The sequence below is a fragment of the Ornithodoros turicata genome, chromosome 5 (genome assembly GCF_037126465.1).
Source record: "Ornithodoros turicata isolate Travis chromosome 5, ASM3712646v1, whole genome shotgun sequence".
In the NCBI taxonomy this organism is placed as follows: Eukaryota; Metazoa; Arthropoda; class Arachnida; order Ixodida; family Argasidae; genus Ornithodoros; species Ornithodoros turicata.
In genome coordinates, this window is record NC_088205.1 from 83,588,661 (window position 1) to 83,604,308 (window position 15,648).

General features: G+C 46.0%; 1 protein-coding gene across 2 annotated transcripts in view; it reads left to right on the plus strand.

Moving 5' to 3' along the window:
- Positions 1 to 1,697: 1,697 nt before the first annotated feature.
- Positions 1,698 to 15,648, plus strand: part of LOC135395067 (rho GTPase-activating protein 7-like) — an 89,112-nt gene continuing 75,161 nt past the window's right edge. Inside the window, exon 1 of one of the 2 annotated variants that reach the window (XM_064626265.1) lies at positions 1,698 to 1,928. The gene's annotated coding sequence lies outside the window, so the exon portion shown is untranslated. Of the gene's footprint in view, positions 1,929 to 10,579; positions 10,933 to 15,648 lie in introns of those variants that run through there. The other variant, XM_064626266.1, reaches the window with a different exon arrangement.

Genomic DNA, 15,648 nt, shown 5'->3' on the forward strand with positions numbered 1-15,648 from the left:
CCCGCCTGTTGTGTGGCTGCGTATTATTAATATATGCTCCGAATATGACACTCAATTAAAGTCACTTGGCGATGTGCGTTGTCTGAAGGAAAGCCAAGGCCATGCCGTGGGAAATGAAGACCCCGGAAGGAGTCCCATTTAACCAATTAAAAATCGTGAGTAACGTAAGCAAGTGGACATAATTAATTAGAGCACATGACTGCATTCTCCAACATGTTCCCTCTGTTGGCGCCGCTAAGCGCATACGTTATAGTTCTAACGTTTTCTTTTTTTTTTGGGGGGGGGGGGGGAGTGGATCTCCCCCCGCATTCGCCACTGTACTGGCAGCTGTGGCTCTCTTGGGGGTCTGGCATTCTACAGTATTTACACGTGTTTTTTGCTTCATATTTACTCTCTTTCGGAAGTAGCAGGTAATTTTGGGTGGGTGATTTTTCTTATTGTATTTTGGTCTATACCCTATAGCAATATATCAAGTGCGTGATGGTTATTGGTAGCTGTGTCTCTCTGGCGGGCCTGGTATTCTCAGGGTTGCCAGATTTTGCTATTTTGCGCCAAATTGGCCATTTTCTGGCAGCCGTGGGGGGTATACGTTTATTAAGAAAAAAAAAAGGAAGGAAAGGTTAGCCAGGTAAAGAGCCGGCTTGCTATTCAAAAAAAAAAGAAAGAGAAAAGGAGAAAAACGGAAAAGAAAAGGAAGGAAAGAAAGGAAAAGGAAAGATAGAAGAAAAGAAACACTAGAACAACGTCACATGCAGTTCACGAGTCCTGAGACTCGGACAAAACCGAGGACAGCGGCTGTGAGAGCCCACTGGTTGGGGTGCAGGACGGGGCCAAGGAGAGCGGCCAACGAAAAGTCGTTACAGCCAATCTGGAGCAGACGGCAGCGGAGGGTATGTTGAAGGTGCTGCTGACAATACAGGAGCTGGTGTTGGTTGCCAGCTTCCACGCCATAGACATTTCATTACATTGCGTGGCTCCGACATATGGGTAATGGCGACCTGGCTATTTTCTGGCTACTTGTTGAATACTTCTTGGCGCTTATATTTCAGATCTCTGTCACTGCTACGGTGTCGCTCATGATCACAGTTCACTCGCGACGTTAAGTGGCGACTTATCATTATACGATTCACCATAAGCTTTCTCTTTGATTAGGCCAGGGGCCGGAATATTTTTATTTACCTCCCCCCCCCCAACACCCCCCCAGGTGTATAACGTCCCTCCCCCAACTTTCTTCCATTCCTCCACTGGGGTGGCAGCGTTATTTCAGCATTGGAAGCATGTCGGTAATGATACATGAAGCTGTTAAAACGCAACCGTAATAATGCCCCCGATATTTTGCAACACCCCCGTACTTGCGGTGGTGGGTAAACCAGAGCGTTCAACTAATCACGCAGTCGACCTTAAAAATGAAGTCTCCGCTAGAATGATCTATATATGAATAGGATGGTGTTGTCCGTTTATTCCACACACGGAGGCTTTGGTTAAATATTTCCGCATTTTATAACCTGTACATACACTCGCGTTGGGTACTCGCCATTTGCTGTGATCCAGCAACAAAGTCCTGTCAAAGCCTCAAAGCCATCATATCAAGGAACTATCCACCATACTTGAGCCGTTCACCCCTCGCACAATGGACTCGGCCGGAAGTTCTCCTTACCCTCTGCTTGGGGCGCCCACTGGGAGGAGAAAAAACAAATCTCACTTTCGCCACAGACGTGTCGGGCCAAACGTTGTCGTCCGATGATTCTGGCTTGTGACCTGAGTTTCGACCACCACATGGGATTATTTTCGCAGCTCTGAGGGATTAACACCGGGTGTACGTTTGGTGCAGTGCAAAGGCTTCTCGACCATCCGTTTCTGTTGTACGACGTTCAACAGGTGGCTGAGCTCCAAGCAACGTGTACATGGATACTGTTCTGCTCGCTGCGGTAAGTCTGTGGGACCTATAGAGTACCGTGGCATCAAGTACTACTTAGTTTGAAGGGTTCCCCTTCCGGTAATAGTTTCGAAGCGTATGGTTTGTGGCCGAAAACGGAACGTTGTTAGCCACGAAGAGGCTAGTATAAATTGTTGGTTAAAAATGCGTTTGAGGAGAACGTATTTTTCGATATACAGAAGTAGAGTGGACAATTATGGTTACGCTAACTTTAACACTTCACGTTCAGTTGTTTACACAAACGGGCGAGGGAAGGACAACCCTCTTCCTTCGTACTACAAAACTTTTACCGCATTCTCAACGCTCGTAACCCCTTGTGTGGCAGGGTCGTGGTAGGTCGGTTCATAACAAAACCACTAGAGTCTAAGGACCATGACATCATCTGTTGTAGAACAACACCTAGAAACTATGAAAAAGCTGAAAGCGCCATTTGCGTGGGCGGGTGTGGTTTCTCCGTGAGATGTGATTCGGAATGCATCGCTTTGCATCGGGATCATCTAGCTGCGATATTCCGCATTAAATTATGACCGTCATATAACTCGCTTCTTTTTAGGTCCAAGCATTGGGCTCCGGGATACTAGGATGAGAATGTGTTGTATATCTCGAGCATTTGCATGTCCGGTTTCGGTGACGTAAGAATTGACGGGCAAGTCACTCACGGCCAGCCCGATAAGTACTGGTGAAGACATTCTGTCCTGAGACACGGAAGTGCGTTCGCTCAATGGTGGTGCTTCAAGTACTTAGAGGTGTGTGACAAATGCCGCACTACGTACGTAGGCACGCCACTGGCAAAATTTGTGAGGGCGGTGATTAATTAAGTATGTCAATGACGGCGTGAAATCGCTGGACAGTACAACGAACTAAAGCTTTCTGACAGGAACCATTTGATCGAGACAGCACCCAGATAACCCTGTGGAAGAACACCCATGTGCAGTGATTTGAATTTGATGACACAAATCGGATTCATATTCCATTTTACCGGTAACCGTAATTCGAACTCAAGTTCGGATTTCAACTCCTGCTGGAAGATCATTTTGAATTTCGATTCGTATTTTCCGTGTCAGATTAAATCCTTTTTTAAATCCGGATTTATCAAATTTTACCGCCAAATCCGGAAAATCAGCTCCTAGAAATACCTCAACTGAAAAGCTTTAGAGTTGGCTACGGCACGAATGAATGGAAAGAATGAAGCATATTAGACGCGTGGAATCTGGACTTCGTCAGGTGAAATACGACCATAGTCATCCGCGTTTAGATATTTGCCTTCATCGCCCAATATGACTGCAGACAAATGACTACCCAGATGACTACGCACAAGTGACTATGAGTCATTTGTGTACGATGTACACAAATGTGAAAACAAAAACGCAATAGTGAAAAAAAAAAAAAAAAGAACTCGTGGTGCAACAACTACCTCGCACACGGAGCAAAAAAAACTATCAACGATGGCCCTGGTGATGTTGTTGATAGTTACATGACTTCAATGTACTTGAAACTACCGTAATTTGACTACAGTTACTCATCCAACTGAATTACTTTTGATTTACTTCGTGCTATACGCGCTTGAAGTAGTCGCTTCCGGGGAATATACTTCCAAAGAAGTTTCTTTTTTTTTTTCAAAGTCGAATTTCAACATTTACGTAACTTAATTTCTAGACGACGGAAATGTTTGTGAACACCGAAACTCGTATCTAGAAGACTGTACACTAAATAGAAGTGGAGGAAGAAGAAGAAAAAAAAAGAAAAAACTCAGAAAAGAAACCTGTCGTGAAATTGCTTCTTGTATCTCACTGGTACACCTGCGCGAATATTCCTTTTCTATGATGAAAGTGTTCCAGCCTCAGAACATAATTTCTTTCACATTCCTTTTCTATTTTTTTGAATGCCGAAGCGACAACAACAACAATAAATGATGGAGAAGTGACATGGGAGCCACTTCATAGAGGTTGATATGAGAGGATCAATTAATGGAGAGCGCGAAGCGAAGACAGGTCGGAGTTCTTTTTAGAGCTCTTTGAGGTAGCTTGCACGAAAGCAAAAAGGGAGCGAAGAGCCCGGCACTGATGCGAAGCGAATAATTCTGTATTCCATCCGATTTCCGAATCGAAGACGGAATTGTATTGTCGAACCGGCGTTTCTTCCAAAGCAAATAGGGCGGGGTATGAGCACGAATAAGTGAATATTCATACTGCATGGGTTGATATTGATACTATAGTCGTTCGTGTTCAAGCTTAGAGGGCATTTGCTTTTTCTCCCCGTATTTAATCGCCAAAAGCCAACATAGTGGCTTGAAATGTTCCACGAATTTCTTCTGGTCGTAATTACTTTTGACAAAGGTTCTTTTCATAAGGATAACAATATGTTATTAAAGTTCAGCTGCAATGTCGGAGATGCCGTTTTTAATACGACTCTAGTATAAGAAGAAATGAATCGCTGTTGGAAGGACAAAGATGGAAACTCGAATGGCTGCGACGACCTTGTTGTTGGATGTTTTAAGGGAAGTGCCGCAGACGCCGATAAGATTGGAAGACAGACTGAACAAGTTTACGGGATATTTCGGATGCAAAATATTGGGCAGCAGATTCCATTCTAGAAAACAAGTTGTCTGCGCCGAGTTCTTTTTTTCTCCAATGACGTCATGGATGTTGGCACGGCTCGCACAAACATCATGTTTCCTGGATACCTGACTTTCCTTTTATTTATCTTTTCTTTTTTTTTTTTGAGGGGGGGGGGAGGGTCAGTCGAGTTTAGTCTCGGTTAAACCCGATTTGCCGGGTCAGAAACACCTCAATCAACTAGATCTCCTACATGAAACTGCATATAGGTTGGTGACCAATCACTAAGTCCAGGTTTCGCCAAGGCCAATTAATATTTGAACCGAGGTCAACGGTCCCATATCTCGAATTTAAATTGTTTCACTAAAGGGAGTTCTTGGCATTGAAACATTCGTCACGTCATCATCTAACATTCGTAAACAAGAATTGAGTGTTTTAGGCCCGGTTTCACCAACGCCGATTCACATCTGAACCGAGATTAACGGGAGTTATTGTCACTGAAGCATTCACCAACTAACGTTCGCGAAAAAAGAATTGAGTGTTAACTTCAAGTTTTAGCGACCCTCGTTCTGGGTTTAAAGTTAACCAGCGTTGGTGAAACCGCAGATGTCGCACAAGTGAACACGCGTTCAGTTTGCTCTATGTGCTGTTGTTGTAAGCTTTACATTTAGCAGATTTTACGAGTACCGTCCGGTTTTACACTCGGTGTTGTAAATTACAAACTAGCGTTCGGTATCTATACCGCCCTGGCACAATGCGAGGGCGGTTCGATACGCAGTGTATTGACGAATGAATATTCGGGTGCGCCATCGCGTTGCAAGCTTCCAGCAGAGAAGTCCATTCATTCGTGTAAATATTCCTCGAGGCGGCCAAAGATATCCGATGGCGCAAGGTCAGGAGGAATGTGGGAGGCAGTGAAATGGAAGGTCGAAAATGGAGGCGTATGTTGGATAAGAACCCCTGAGCAGCCCACGGCACTTTGTGTGTTATTAGCAGATCACAGTATGGCCCCTATATAGGCTCAACAATAGCACCTTTGTGATCCCAAAAAAAAGCGTCGAGAGGACTTTCTCCGCACTCGCCTGGCTTGTTCGATTTCGGTCTCTGGTTGAAAGTAATCCACATAGCCTTCATCACCTGTGACTCCCCTTCTTTCTCGCGGGTGTCTGAGAACATGGCGTTCCTTCATTTTATGTGGGAATTCATCTTGCGGGCATGTATGCTCTTTGACAGTCTCTCTTGACCGTCTTGACGAAGATCATTTGCACCAGCAGTGTATTCCCCTCGGACGTTTTTAGGACATTTCAATTAACGGCGAAAACATTTTCCGAGGTGACTCCCGATGGAGAGCCTGTCGAACGAAACAGGTGTTTGGACTTTGGAGCCATCACGTTAAATTTCGCATCATTGCTAGCTTCTTCAAATATGAGATAGAGTTCAAGTATTTATCGAAACACCCGCGTAAATACAGCTGCAACGCCATCACCTTTCATGGGCGCGTTGAGGCCACCGTTTCCTTCTATTGGGGTCGTGCGGAGAAATAAATCTGGAAAATTGATGCCGACAAACACAGGCGTGGAGAACAGGTGACGCTGTTCACCTCGCACGAAGCATCTGCACTGCTGTTCGTCACCTTTGTCTTATTTCTTGGTGGCCATATACGTTGATCTGGTTGTTCCATGTCGTCCCTTGAGCTGCTAGGATCCATTTCTCTCTCCTCTTCCTCTTTGTCCCCCTCACACGGAGCTGTCTAGTAACTAATCGCAAGTAGTTCAGAAAGTAATTAATTACTTTTAGAGTAACCACTCTACTTAAATCTTTTAGAAATGAAAGTACATTTTGCTCAAGAGACTCCCTACTGTTCCCTTCTGTTGTCGTCATTTTTCCTATTGCTACTGGTCTTGCGCAGGTTCAGATACTCAAACAAGGTTTTAACGGTTGGTGTGGCCACTCGTGACACCCAACGAATTATGCAGATTTTTATGACGAAGACGAGGTATTTCCTGGAAAAGCAGGCCCGGTGTTTTTTCAACCACCCGAAAGGTGTAATCAGAGAGGGATCTTTCCTCCTCCCCTAACACTGGTGCAATTTATACCGTGACACGAACCCAAGTCGAACGCAGTTAATAGAGAGTTTTAGTGGATCGTACGCTATCGCCTTTGCGTACGTAGGGGATAGCGTAGTGGTTCTGCGCAGTGCGCGAAGCTCTCTTTATGTTTTGCGCGTGCGCATAACCACCAACGCTATTCCTTACGTGCGCAAAGGCGATAGCGTACGATCCCCTAAAACTCACTATTGAGTTCCGGATACGTACTGTGCACCGTGATGCACATTACGCACACTGTACGCAGCACAGGCTGCGTTCGGTGTATACAGAAGTAAAGGATGAGGTCAGCGTGCGCCGTCTGGAAAGTCTCAGCACATCCGAGATTCGTCTTGAGCTTGACCTTGGAGACTGTAGCCGATGGTGTATCCATCGACAGGGCGTTATCTGTTGCTCCCTCGTAAAATGCGTTGCCGGGAGTCACATGATTGGAATGGACACTGTGGAACGTACGAGAGTTCTAGTTTATGTGTCACGTTTTAAGTAGTATTAGCTTGAGATCTAAAGTCCTGTCCACAGAACTCAAGTAAGGAGGCGCACAATTAATTCGCGTGTCAAATGATACGAGCTTAAAACCCCTCCAACGTTTTTCGGCCCAGATCTCCGAGCACGGAAGAACATCTCCTTTGTGGAGATCTTGTCGGTCGTTGGCGCTCACAAGCCATTGGGTACACTTTGGATCGTGAGGACAAAAAGTCAACTGCAATCTCCGTTGTCTATGTCTGCGGGGCAATTAATGTTGCGCGCTCTTACACCTGATGACCCGTACAGATCACAGCTTCACGTAACGCCCGAGTGTCAATTCTCTACGGCGATGATGCTCACTGGCGGATTGTATTCCTAGACAGACATTAAAGTCGAGAATTTATTTAACGAAGGGTGTCTCATAAGAGAACGAGTACGTCGCTAACGGAACTCGTAATCTACGTAATCTACAGATACAGTATCAGTTTACATAATATCGAAACCCACAGATGGCACCCGAAGGTAAAAGCCGTTAACGGGGTTTCAGTTCTGATATTTCCGAAACTTTAGTCTTATTCTTTAATAGTATAGAAATAACAAAACCAGAAGAGCGGTATTGGAGAAATTTGGATCAGTGTCACGTCATAAGGGAGGAAAGCCTTCTTTCTGGGGTAACGCAACCAGACCGGCTCCAAAGAACTTGAAACGTTTCCATCACAGACCTGGCCAAGCTTATAAACTGTTTCACTCCTTTATATTGCTAGCCCTTTCCATATACGCCTATGTGCATTTTGCGCCTGTATCACTCGATGGTCGTCCGTTCTATACTCCTGGCACAGTCGCCTCACGGAATGATCGAATTGCTGTTCAATTTCTAACATTTGTTCGAATCATCTATACAATTATTTGTCCTTAGCTTACGCGATGTGACGATGGACAACAACAACAACACCATAGATGAATGGATGATGATGATGTGGGATGTTTCCCTGCGTTGAGTGCAGGACCCTACCCCATTCCAAAAAGGTTCACATGAAAGGATGACGAGGGAAGGAAATCCCTACAGTTCGTGAAGGAGGCCGGTGACCCTCAGAAAGGAAAGAAGAGCGCCAAGTGCACGGCACTGGTGTCCAGGGTTACTCCACGGGCCGAGAACTTTGCAGATGTTGAATGGCCTCTGATCCGGCATTTCAAGTTGAGATTTAAAGGCCCGTCGCTCGCGTACGTACTGGCTGCAGTCTTCTATAGACGATGGAGCTCCGTGCATTGCTTCGCTATTTCCAGGGGTATCGCAGGCACGACGTCCTGCGTGCATGAGCAACACCAAAAAGAAGGTTAATGATCGGAGGTTTCATTTCTACGACGAGAAGACAAGTAGCGACTTCTCGTCCAAGTCACGCGTAAACACCATTGACCTCATAATGAGACAAATGGATTTTTAAATTTATTTTTGTGACACGTTAAGTGAAGTAGCCTGTATATTATAATTGCTGCCTATATATAGCTTATCACCCGAGGTTTCAATGCCCTCGTAGTTGTTCACGGTCCACGTCCACCGTACAATAAAGTACGCACAACTTCCAAGTAACGGGTCACTCACCAAAAACAATAGTCTCGTCTCACCGCCAGCGCGGCTATGGAATGCTGGTTCGAATTACATTTCCTCTAACTTGCACTAGTGTGCCGGAGCCCATTTCGTTTTCTACCGTCACCACCGACGCTTGAAAACAAAATTCTGCAAAGCCTCATTCGCATAACATTTCGTCCACCGTTGTCGTGTCCATCCTAAGAACGGCATCTCAAGTACAACTTTATAATATAAGCAACAACTAGATACTGACGATAAAATGGTTTATTATATAATCTTATTACATTTCGTACGAAAATAACCTTTGTCAAAAGTAAATATGACCCGGAGAAATTCTACATAAAACGTTCCAAACTGGCTTCTGTTCGTTAAATATAGAGGGAGAGAGAAAAAAAAAAGTACCTGACTTGAGAGACTATTCACGAGTTGGTTGACCTTCACCAGTAGGTGACCGTCTCAAAGGTGTAAGGCGGTCCAAGTTACAGTAAAAGCCTCCGACTGTGGCATTGTAGTGTAGTTTTCGGAACTAACACTTGTTCTAACAGAGCCCAATGCAGACACATGCTGTAGTTGTCCGCTCTACAGAAAGGGCAAGAAAAGCATCCGGCGTCGGACAATGGTCACCGTCGTGGCAAAGTCGTTGCGTTCCTGGAAAAGAGGTCCCGCAGAGTCAGAGGATAACCGCGGGTCTTCCCCTCCTTGCTCGCCAAGACCGTACATGGATGGCTCATCCTATCACGGGATCAAAGGAATCAATAACGAAGGAAAGGTTAGCCAGGCAAAAAGCTGGCTTGCTATTCAAAAAAGAAGACTACTGAGTTATGTTATTTGAAAGAGGAGGGGGATTCGCTGCCGTCAAAAGAGCTTACGACAGACATGATGCGGTGAAACGTAATTGGCACGTGTTGTCTCGAATCGGTGGTTCGATTACTTGGTAGAACAAAACCACGGATAATGTCCAGCCAGGCAGCGAAAGCATCGACTATATGACTCAACTACAAATTCTAACTGGCTGCGAACTTTTGTTGAAAAACTGCTATTTTGCGTAGTGACCCTGAGCATCATGAGAAGGCATGTTTCCTTTTAGACACACGTTACACCTGACAGCACTTGGGCAGCCTTCTTTTCTTTTTTTCATCGATATAGCTTTATCAACGTGGACAATGTTTGCCGAGACTTTCAACAGACCCCCAACTGGCCCATCAGGCATACAGCGAGACCGCCATTACTCGGATAAGGAGCTGCCAAAAGCCGGTATGTTTCGAACGCTGCGGTGATGGTGATATGATAAAAAAAAGGGGGGGGATGTGAGTTACGACGAGCGCTGTGGTTTCAATCCGTCTTCTTGTTCGTCCAGTCACAGACGTAATGTCCTCCCAAAATCTCTCTGTACAACGTGGTTAAAGATGACGAGAGGCGTTGACGAGGATTGAGTCACTCAAATAAACAGCGAGCTCATCTCATATTCTATGAGGCTGTACCACACGCTTCGAGTGCTTGTGCGTTTGCTTGGATAGGACACCCATTTTTGTTTGGCAGGGCTCGGTAGAACTTGGCGACGACGAAATCGCGTCGAAATCCACAGAAAAAGAAGCCTGGACGGTTTTTCGTATTTTCCACGTGTCCGCGGCGATGTCCTTTTTTATTCTCTCGATTACATCATTTTTTTTACCCTTATCGCTGGTTTCATTTTTCTCTCTGCGATATCCTCTCGGCACATTCCATGTAAATTACTCTCGCAGTGTGCATGTGCTCCTGCGTATTATTATTTTCGTACCAGAAGGCGAAACGCAGATTGCTGTTGCTATGCGGTGGCCAAACGGAAGGCCATCTTATCACCGCTGCCTTCATTCCTGTATTCGCGGACGATAAACCTGTCACCGCCTTGACACTACGAGCCTCCTTACTGCACTTGAATCCGGCTTTATCCTAGAGGAGCCTCTCCGCCCATAGAGTTCCGCCCCGTTGTTATTCCATTGGTAGTAGTTGTTCTACTTTACGGAACATATCTGATGCAAATTGTTTTGGACTCAGTATCAAGCCGGCCACTCACCGGTGCTGCAGATCGGTTACGTTCTTTCGGGTTCCAGGCTCCGTGGCGAGCGTCAAGTAGGACTCTTTCCTAACTAGCTCGCGTGGCTCAGTGGTTAGCGTGCTGGCCATGTAAGGTACCCGGGTTCGAATCCCGGTGCCGGCTGTGGGGTTTTCCTCAGACGCTTTCAGACATATGTCGGCCCCTTAGAAGTCGGCCCAGGACGCAAATTCTCCTTTCACGAGCTTTCGGTGAGCCCTTTCCCCACTTCATCGTCAGAACATAATTGTTATTGTTGTTACTTTTTATTTTCTCGCGATGGGTGAAGTACTTTGGTAAACTCGGTGAGCAGTGTTAGCATTATCACGAAGCGGTTTTGTGTTCTGTAGTCTCGATAGTACTTTTCTTCGTGACTTAGTGTTGTCCTTTCCAATATCTGTATCAGTCTTGGGTAGTGACTAAGTTGCGAGTAAGTGTAACTAGTTACCACTTTTGGTTAAAGTAACTGTAAAATGTGACTGCAACCAACACGCACTCACACAGAGACGGTGATGTGATGGGGCTGATGCCAGCCACCATGCACGGGAAAGCGAAAGCTGTGCTCTTAAAAAGTGCAAACTTTTCGAAAAGACGGACTGTCTTAGCCATGACGGATGCCATTGTACGAGTCATTAGGCTCATTTCATTGTGTATAATGAAAACGAATGAAAAAGAAGAGATGGGTCAACTCCGAGTCTCCGACCGACATTTGTGTGACGTCATTCCTAAACGGCGTACTTTGTAAAAGAACATTTCTCGAAATTCATCCATTAACGGAAAAGATGAACGAAGACAGGGGGAGGGATAGAGAACAAAGGCTTAAATGGCATTCTGAAACGTTACACATCAGTTCCACTTAACGGATAAAATTGACGACGTTTTTCTTTTCTGAAATGCAATAATACGTAAAGAAATATTGTGGCGCAGCAATTGTCGCTCGGTAAATGTACCGCTCAAGCTCATAGGTATAATTTATTCTCCTCTATCACATCTCTTATCAACTTATTATCGAGTCTCTCTCTCTCCACGATACAAAACATGAAAACGACATCGAGGGTTCCATTGTCAGAGCATTTTTGATAACCGAGGGCCGCAAGAAAAAGCGCGAAATTCGCGCCATGGGAATCAAAGAAAAAAACGAAGGGAATTTCGTTGCTTCTTTCTTCCCTTCGTGAGCCTCATTATAGAGAAGATGTCGCATTTTAGCGAGAAAAGGCTCGTTTTCCGGAACAACAGATAAATGAATGACGATGAATGGGGAAATTCGCCACATGAGGTGCGGCTAACTATAGGATGGGTGTGTACCGAACGAAGCTGTCGAGAAAAGTGTTTTGATCGAGACCACGGTGCAGTGCCGCGATAAAGGATATTGTGTCGGTTAATATAAATGGGAAAAATGTTGTCGTGCCACGCTGGTGTCTTTTCCTTATGCCCGTTGGTGACAGTTATATGGCGGCAGTGAAGCGATACATTTGTAGTTTGTACTCAGGAAACCTTCTTTGGCCAAAGGTAAACATCCTGCAAGGTTTACTTTCTACCGTCAGATTTGACGACGCTAATGAGTCGGCAGGACACTTGTATAGGGGAGTTGTGTCACGTTTCAAGAACGACTGGCTCTGACTTGCTCTAGATGTGATGCGGACCGGATTATTTATTCAACATACCTCAAAGGTCGTGGGACACTGCCCTCCCTTTATACCGTTCGCTCAGACGGCCTATATTTGACCACTTCCCGTAGAACGTAGCAATCGATCCCGTAGAAGAACATTTGGCATGGTCATTGTGATTGTCCCCGTGTTGGCGGCAGGTGTCGTGTCACCCGCCGCGACGTGTTATTTCGGAAAGCTATTTCCAGCTCACTCGGTTGATGGGAACACGTTTTTCGCTGCAGGAATTACGCTAACGATGGGCCGTGACTATTTATTGTCCCAGCACTGCTTTTCTGTCACCATTTTATAAGAAAATGGTTCCGTGCCATGTGACAGAAGTAAATGAATATGCGAGGACTGGTGTCAATGGTTGAGAGATGTTTAATCAACTCGTTTAGTGTACGACAGCGCAGTGAAAATGGAGTAATTATACGCGTTAAATGTTCCACATGTTGCGGAAGTACGCGACACAAGGAACGCCACCGGTGTCAAAAGTAAAACGAAACGGCACATCTTGCTTTCTTTCCTCCGTGTCACTTGAGTGGAGTTACGTGAGTGGTTCATTCGGAAGAAAAGAATTCTCTTCTCTAGTATGTTGGCTTCCGGTGAAAGCTGAAACAAAAGCGACCAACTGTCCCTCCGGAGTTGGGCATCTTGTAGCATAGCATAGGGCAATGCTATGGTACACACACACACACACATAGAGATACGATGATGAGATGGGGCTGATGCCGGCCAGCAGGCTGGGCGCTGCCCCAGTGCCACTTGTACGTGATGAGAGATGATGATGGAGATGATAAGGTTTCCGGTAATCAAAGCAGGGTGGAGAGGCCTGTTGATGACAGGAAGTCCCAAAGGTGACGCAGACCTTGGCGTGTATGAGCGGGACTGGACCATGGGCCCAGCACCTTGCCTATGGTAAATGGGCGATGATCGATCGCATGCAGTTCGTGCTGCAAGATCTCACGCTCCTGCTGGTAGTGCGGGCAGTCCATAAGTAGGTGGTGCAGGTCTGCACGCACATTGTATGCTGCACAACGGTTCGAGAGCCAAGCACGGCTATGGCAAACGTGCGTGGAAGGCTGCGTTTCTGGGCATCAATGTTTTGGAGTGGTTTCAAAATCAGTGAACATTATTTAGCTGACGACTTTTTCAACTTGTCAAATTCCCTGCACCAGCTCCCTTAGCACAGATAAGAAAACTACAGAACGTGCATTTCTTCCAGTATGCAGATCCCACTCTTTGTCTCTGCGGTTGTGCGTGTCAAGCAAAAAGACCTCCGTCACCCCCTCGTGTGTACATGGAGGACGAAAGCGGGCGTGCCAGTCTTCGCATTGCATTCTGGGATGCTTCTGTCTACCACGTGACCCCAGCTCCCAAAGCAGACGATGCGAGTTCTGATAAGAGCATAGTGGTAAACGCGCGCATGCAGTTTTATTTCTGTGTGTTCGGAGGTCTACTCTTCTATTGCAAGACCAGCCACGGTCTGCGGGTCAAGCACGCAGAACTAGAAGCGACGTTTGTGTATTTGTTGCTCGAGTGATAAAGTATACCATTAATCAAACTTGCACAACAATGGAGGAAACCAAATGAATCTGCAGCACAGCGTCATCTCTGAAACGAACGATTCAAGATGACTCCCTCCCACACAGGGGCACGAAACAACCGTTCAAGTACGTGTTATTTCCGTGACAGAGCATGCTTTCCGTTGAACGAGGGCCGCAGCCGTAGTAAAAACACGTTAACACAACGTTGTTTGCGCAGTGGTGCTCACATTTTAGCAGCACATGACTATAGAAAAGCACGGAAAGCAGCGCCAGCAACAAAGCGTTGCAAAACCGAAACTTTAGAGAGGATCACGTGGTGGAGAGGAAGTAATGGCAGTTTAGACACACGCGACCGCCAGGGGGGTCCCAGTGACATGTGTTCGAAACGGCCGCTCCTGTGTTACCTTCCTCCATGCGTGTGAACCAGGCGAATGATATGAATACGTAATTTGCAGCCGGACAGCTGAGCGGAAGAGCGCATTGGTGCGCTGCTCCGCGCATGAAATACGTAGACCGAAACCAGTTCATTACTGAAAACACAAAACGAAAGTGGCGACGCGGGTTTTCCCCGGGTCACGACGCGGGGGGGGGGGGGGGGGGGGGGATATATATTTATTGAAAGGAAAGGTCTGCCAGACCAAGGTCGGCATGCTATTCCATAAAAAAATAAAAAGAAAACGAAGAATGAATAGAAAGGGAAGGACGAAGAGGAAAAGGTGAGTCTCCGTAAAAAGGAGGAAAAGCAAAAACGAAAAGAAAGAAGGGAAGGAAAAAAAAATAGCAGCGAAGAAAGAAGAAAGAGAAGAAAAAAAAGAAGAAGAAAGAAAACGAAGGTGAGGCTCCTGGAGCGCGCAGCTCAGAGCTTAGAGGCCAGGCCAGTGCACTTGAGAAAGTGCAGTAAGGCAGTTGTGACGGCCCACTGTTGGTGCTGAGGCACAGGGCCAAGAAGTGCGGCCAGCGTGAGCTGGTTGTGCCCGAAACGTTCGAGGCAGCGGAAAAGGGTATCGCGATGGTTGGTGTACTTGGGGCAGGTCAGCAGGAGGTGTGATGTGTCCGCAACCACTTCGCAAGCATCGCAGAGGGCCGAGATCTGCCTCCCCATCACGACGCGGGGAAAAAGCAAACCACATCTGTTTAGTGGGTGTTTTGAAGCACACATGTTCGACGCCATGTTTCTGAACATACAGGACAGCCGCTGGATTCAAAAACTTAGCTCCTATAGTCACTAACTGGCCACCTCACACAAAAGTCAGTTGACCTTACATATCTCGTAACATATTTTAACACCGTTGCACGAATACCCGCTTCAGGAGACCTCTTTGTGCGTATTCCAAATCAAAGCTCGAACCTCTCGCACTATCACTGAGCGAAGTGGTTTCATACAAATTGGGCTATTCCGTCACTCCCATGGAGTGCCGGACTCTTCGCTCCCTTTTTGCTTTCATGCAAGCCACTGGACTCCTGGAAGAGTTCTAAACACAACTCCGGCCTGTCGTCGCTTCGCGTTCACCATAATTCATCCTCTCATATGTGAAGTGTGGTAGGGTCTTGTGGCTACCACATCCCATGTCATCGTCACTTCTTCATTTATTGTGTTCTTGCACATTTACACATTTAGATTGCACAGACCGGGGGAGACAGGAGTTTTATGGCTGGTACTGGAGTTTTGTTACTCTTTGATTATATTTTGTATTATATTTTGATTATATTTTGATATTTTGTTACTATTTGA